The sequence below is a fragment of the Arachis hypogaea genome, chromosome 9 (assembly GCF_003086295.3).
Source record: "Arachis hypogaea cultivar Tifrunner chromosome 9, arahy.Tifrunner.gnm2.J5K5, whole genome shotgun sequence".
In the NCBI taxonomy this organism is placed as follows: domain Eukaryota; kingdom Viridiplantae; phylum Streptophyta; class Magnoliopsida; order Fabales; family Fabaceae; genus Arachis; species Arachis hypogaea.
In genome coordinates this window covers 49,643,879-49,649,360 of record NC_092044.1, presented here as the reverse complement: position 1 = coordinate 49,649,360, position 5,482 = coordinate 49,643,879, and the positions used below count along the sequence as shown (strand labels likewise).

The 5,482-nt window shown below is 31.4% G+C and overlaps 1 long non-coding RNA gene across 26 annotated transcripts; it reads right to left on the bottom strand.

Moving 5' to 3' along the window:
* Nucleotides 1-505: 505 nt before the first annotated feature.
* On the bottom strand, nucleotides 506-5,095 carry LOC112710933 (uncharacterized). 26 transcript variants are annotated; one of them, XR_011865726.1, is made up of 9 exons: nucleotides 4,871-5,095; nucleotides 3,886-4,022; nucleotides 3,131-3,261; nucleotides 2,953-3,048; nucleotides 2,711-2,811; nucleotides 1,551-1,678; nucleotides 1,230-1,349; nucleotides 1,038-1,131; nucleotides 506-722 (listed from the first exon to the last, which is right to left on the bottom strand). It is a non-coding gene; the product is annotated as an uncharacterized lncRNA (long non-coding RNA). The 26 variants fall into 26 exon arrangements; XR_011865732.1 differs by having other exon boundaries at nucleotides 1,230-1,346; XR_011865729.1 differs by having other exon boundaries at nucleotides 2,727-2,811.
* Between the last annotated feature and the right edge of the window lie 387 nt (nucleotides 5,096-5,482).

Sequence of the window (5,482 nt, the reverse complement as noted above, 5' to 3'; positions counted from 1 at the left end):
AAACGGTGGTTCAAACTGCCGTTATTTCCAGGTTAAAACGACGGTTTTTTACTGGGTTAAAATGGCGGTTCAAACCGCCATTATTTCCAGGTTAAAACGGCGGTTTTTTACTGGGTTAAAATGGCAGTTCCAACCGCCGTTATTTCCAGGTTAAAACGGCGGTTTAAGGGTTGGTTAAAATGGCAGTTTAAACCGCCATTATTACCCTCACAGAATGACATTTTAGTCGGTTAAAATGGCATTTTTGAACCGCCGTTTTAACTCTAATAGTGACATTTCAGTCGGTTAAAACAGCATTTTTGAACTGCCATTTTTACCCTTACAGAGTGGCTTTTGGTTGGTTAAAATGTCATTTTTGAACCGCCATTTTAACCCTAACTGTGACACTTTTTTATCGTTTAAAAATGCAATTTTTACCCTCGTTTTTATCGTGTTAAACAAATAATATTTATTATTAGAAATCATAATCTATAAACAAAATATTATATAACTCATAAACAAAGTATTAAACATAATATATGATTTTTTAGTATTGGAAATCAAAAGTAATAACTCTTATACATAATATCAAACATAACATATTTTTTCAACTATAAATGTCATAACATGTAACTCTTAATACATAAAATCTCCATCATATTTCATGCTGCTCTATTGCTTGCGCCGGAAGACCTACTTCTTAACTCTTTTGGCGATGAAATCTCACTCTCTTGATTCAATTCCTACAACAAAAATATAATTTGAAAACATCATAAAAAAGAATAAAGTGCAGCACGAATAAGTGATATAGAAATTTTCATCTTTGGAGCAACATCAGCAATGTCTAGTCCTTCAAATACATGAAGTGCAGCTTCAAAATTACCCTACTGATATTCAAGGCTTCCTAGTAAAGCTCTAGCTTCCTATGAGAAAAAGGTCATTTACTCATTTAGTTTCATCTTATAATGAAGAGACATCTCATTACCATACATTTAAAAAGCACAAATTCATTATAATAAGATAAAGCATAAATAAAATAATAAAGGTTGTGTTTTTACCTGTGAAGCTTGTTGATTAGGAATATATTATAGTCAATTGCTCCGAAATCTTATCTCCTTCTTTAGAAGCAATGTAGAAAAGTAGTGCTTGCAACTTGGACAGCACAAAATAGAAACAGCTGAATAAAGTCAGAATATTAAAATAGAAACAGCACAAATTTGGAAATTGGATTTATTTACAAGTAGACTAACCTTTAGATGAGCTCTTAAAACCAGATATAAAACTGAAGTGTATTGGCAGCATAGTTGGTACTTAGGTCTTAGGTCCCTCTTTTAAAAAAACTTGGTTGCATCCATAGAAGTTAGAACCTACTAACAAAATTGCCATCACCCCAAGCGTGACAAGTTTTGGAAGATAAGAAAATTTTGATGTTAGCGTAGGGGAGGTAAGGGAAGAATAGAATACTTCTACATCTTATGTTCTTGATGCATAACTTTTACTCGATACATTAAAGAATGAGCCCCAAAACAAATAACTTTATGAACTGCACATATAAATACAAAGAAACATACCTCCCTTAGATCTACACATGTGCATCACTTTCGCATCATGTTTCTCCACTTGTCCTTCAAATTAACCATTTTCTTTTCTTCCTTCTTAGCTGCATTCCATTGGGCATGTTTTCTATTGAATCATTTCACTGCAAAGAAAAAGAAATAATTAAGATGCCAATGCAAAGATATCAACAAGTACAAACTGAATGCCTAAACCAAGAAACCAAAAGAGATTGTAAACAAACTAAATGCAATATGACAAGAAATTGTAAGGCAAAATTAATTAAAAAATATGCTTTTAATTTATTTATTTTTGCTTTTGTGAGGATCACTTGTCCCGCAAACCTCATGTCATTCTTCTGAACCTTATTATATTCTTTTTATCAAAGTTAAACAGCAAAACTTTGTCAAAAACTTTTAAAAAACAGAGAGCAAGCTAGAAGGTAGCATTAGACACAGGGTTTGAACAATCTTTTTTGTTTCACCTATAAAAGAATAAATTTATTTAGGAAGTCACCTATAAAAATAAATGTCTTGTTTTTGAAAAAATACATTCAGTGCATGAAACTTCCAAGTTAGAAGCATACTGCCAATAAAAATAAATGCAGAACTTTAATTTTTTTAATCATTAATATAAAACTGGATACGAGTGCATTGAATTATAACGAAAAATCAGAATGAGAGGAATGAAATGAAGCAACCTAGAGGGCTAAATGCTCACCAGTTATTCTAACGGAAAATGCGAAAACAAATTTTAAGAATTGTTTAGTTTTTAAGAATAAAATTTATTATATAGGATAAACAATTCTAAGAATAAATTTTATTATATAGGATAATTTAGTCTCTATTTTCAAAGAATAGCAGAGTAATTGCCTTTCTACTATTATTTGTTACTTAACTTCCACTAAGGTCATTATCTAAGGATGATAAGTGTTTCACTTCTTATCTTACAACTATATATATCCTTTGTTTTTGAATCTCCAAACTTAAAAAAGCCTATTTGAATTTCTTGGTTATATATGACAAACAGCCCATTATTCGAGACTTTATTATATTAAGACTAGATATATACTTAATACAACAATTTTATAAAGGATAGATGTAAAACGATTAATGAATGAGAGGCAGGATTAGAAGAGCAATGCGATAATTAATTATTATTATTATTTTGCATTAACCTGATTTTTGACATACCAAGGATACCATGGTATTTTAGTTGCCACCTTAAGCTGTGCAAGTGCATATCTAGTTGCTGTGACCGGCACCACTGAATCTACGTCTCCATTATCAAACATAACATATATATATATATATATATATATATATATATATATATATTTATGATTAATTTTTGCCTTTTTAATTAATTCATGAAATTAAAGTATATGCAAAGCAAAATTCAACTGATTAACTAACAAACCTGAACACCCAAACTCTTATTCTATTGGCCATCAATTGTCTATAAATTGGTAGCACTGATACATCTGTATCATTCCAGTTTCGATTCAAAACCTCACTGCACAAAATGATCCAGAAAACAATTCAATTAACTTGATAATTATCAATTCCTTAATTAACATTTTAAATTAAGAGGTGACCTGCAAGCAGTCCACTTATAAGGAATTCCAGTAGTGTTAGCATGAAGTGCTTTCTGAACATCTGGTCTATTGTAGTATATCTCTGCATACTTTTCCGTACATGGATCATACCTGAACAATTGTCTAACTTCCTGATAACAAAATAAATCATTTTCATCAATTTTCCAACAAGATTATGCCATGTGTTAAATATATAATTATTAGTGTATCTTCTACTATCAGATTAAGTTTGAAAGAAATGAAAGTTTCAGCTGATAAGACTAGGATAATATTAGGTGTTCACTAAAATTTTTAAGAATTGTTTATCCTATATAATATTACTAAATGTTTTTAAGAATTGAATATGGTTTACTAACTCTGATTGCTTAGTTTGCATCTTATAGACAACAGCAATATATATTTATTGTTGCCTCTGTACTACTTGTGGCATTTAAATTTTAGAAAAGAGAAAGATAGTTAAAAGAAGAAGCAATTATGGCCCACATTACCTCACAGAGAAGGACAAAATAAAACCCAAAATTTAGTTATAACAGAACATTATCATTCAAGTTTAAATACCAAATTTTCAGATAGATTAAAGTTATCAAGATCCCTGCAAAAAGTAACATAAGATGATCAATTTTATGGAACTAGTGGTTAAGATTTCAGCGCAGAGGCAGATAACAAATAATCTTAGAAATAATATCCTTACTAAGACTACTAGTTAATCTTCTCATTATTTTTGTAGATAACTAGTGAAGTGAATGCCTACTAACCTCAAGTTCCTCAACTTAAGGAGACTCTATTAAATTGAAATTGACTTCAAATTGTGCTGCATTTTGGAGGTATTGCATCGTTCAGGAGAGTCAGAATGAGCAGTGACACACTCCACAGTCCTAAACCCTCTTCCTCTCTGAGTGAATGAGAATAGCAGCAGAAATAGCAAACATGCATCATGTTTAGAATAGCAAACATGCATCATGTGTTAGCAAAATGCACAAACAATACAATGAACATACACATAGGAATTCTGAACCAATAATAAAATAATGATATAAAAATTCAAGATGAAATCAACAACTTATAAGAGGAAAAACAACCACTACCAATATCTGTATTGCACCAATCTCAAGACATGTACCAACTATTGGGAAACCATAACTGAAAAATGAAGGTCCAACAGCAGCAATAGTGGGGGATACAACTACAGGATTGATCAATCGGAAAGGAGATCATAAAATGAGGTTCATTATCAGCTACACAGAACAGAAAATCTAAGACACAAAAAGATTAGGAAGAGGGATTGAAGTTCTTAGGAAAGTAACAGGTCATAGCTCCATATTTTTTAGTTAAAAAATATAAAAATTAGGAAGAGTGATGCATGTAGACGGGAAGGAATCATGTGAAAAAATTAATCAGATAAGCTAAATTAATCACAGCTTGTTGATTTTGGATTAGAATATATTGTTAACCTAAGAAATCAATTATAAACCTTAATTAATGACAACCAACTATATATATGACATCAATAAATCTAAATGTTTTTGCTTATTCTTACAGCATTCTTCTTCCCAGATTATCCTCTATGACATCACTAAATCAAATATAAGTGCAGAAAAGGAAAATCATAAGGAAGAAGAGATGTTATCCTAACCTGTGCTGCGAAGATTCGTGAACATGCAGCATAAAACAATAATAATAAAACATTAGAAATTTCACATAATATAGAAAATCAAGCAACTATATAGAAAATCAAGTAACTTATTCTTATAGCAACGGTGATAAGGAGCCGTCGGCAGCGACAACGAGCTCGGCGGCGTGAAGGAGCAGTTGGCAAAGCAGTGTAGCAGACCAGTGAGATTTGAGATCTGAGATCTGAGAAGAAGATCTGAGAGATGCGAAAGAAGATCTGAGATCTGAGAAGAAGACTATGGAATGAGAGCAAGCCGTCTGTTTCAATAAGCCAGGTTATTGTAATTTTTCCTTTTATATAGGTGTGACACCGGCGGTTTAAAACCGCCCTAATCACCAGAACCGCCACCAAATATAAAGTCAATTATGGCAACAACAAAAAATGCCATAATATCCGGACATTATGGCGGTTCTTTAAAACCGCCATAATATCAATGCCATTTTAAACCCTTTTTTTTTGTAGTGACTCATCAGCCCAAATTCTCTTTTCAAGCCAAGAATGCTCAATAATCTACTCTAAAACTAAGCCAAACATTTTATCAAACACTTGGTGTGCATAAAAATAAAAGCATACCAAATTGCAATAATAGTAAAATCTAAGACTACCAAATGTAATAAAGTAACAATAACAACTCAATTTAACAATAAGAAACAAAAAAAGCACCAATTGCATTAACGAAA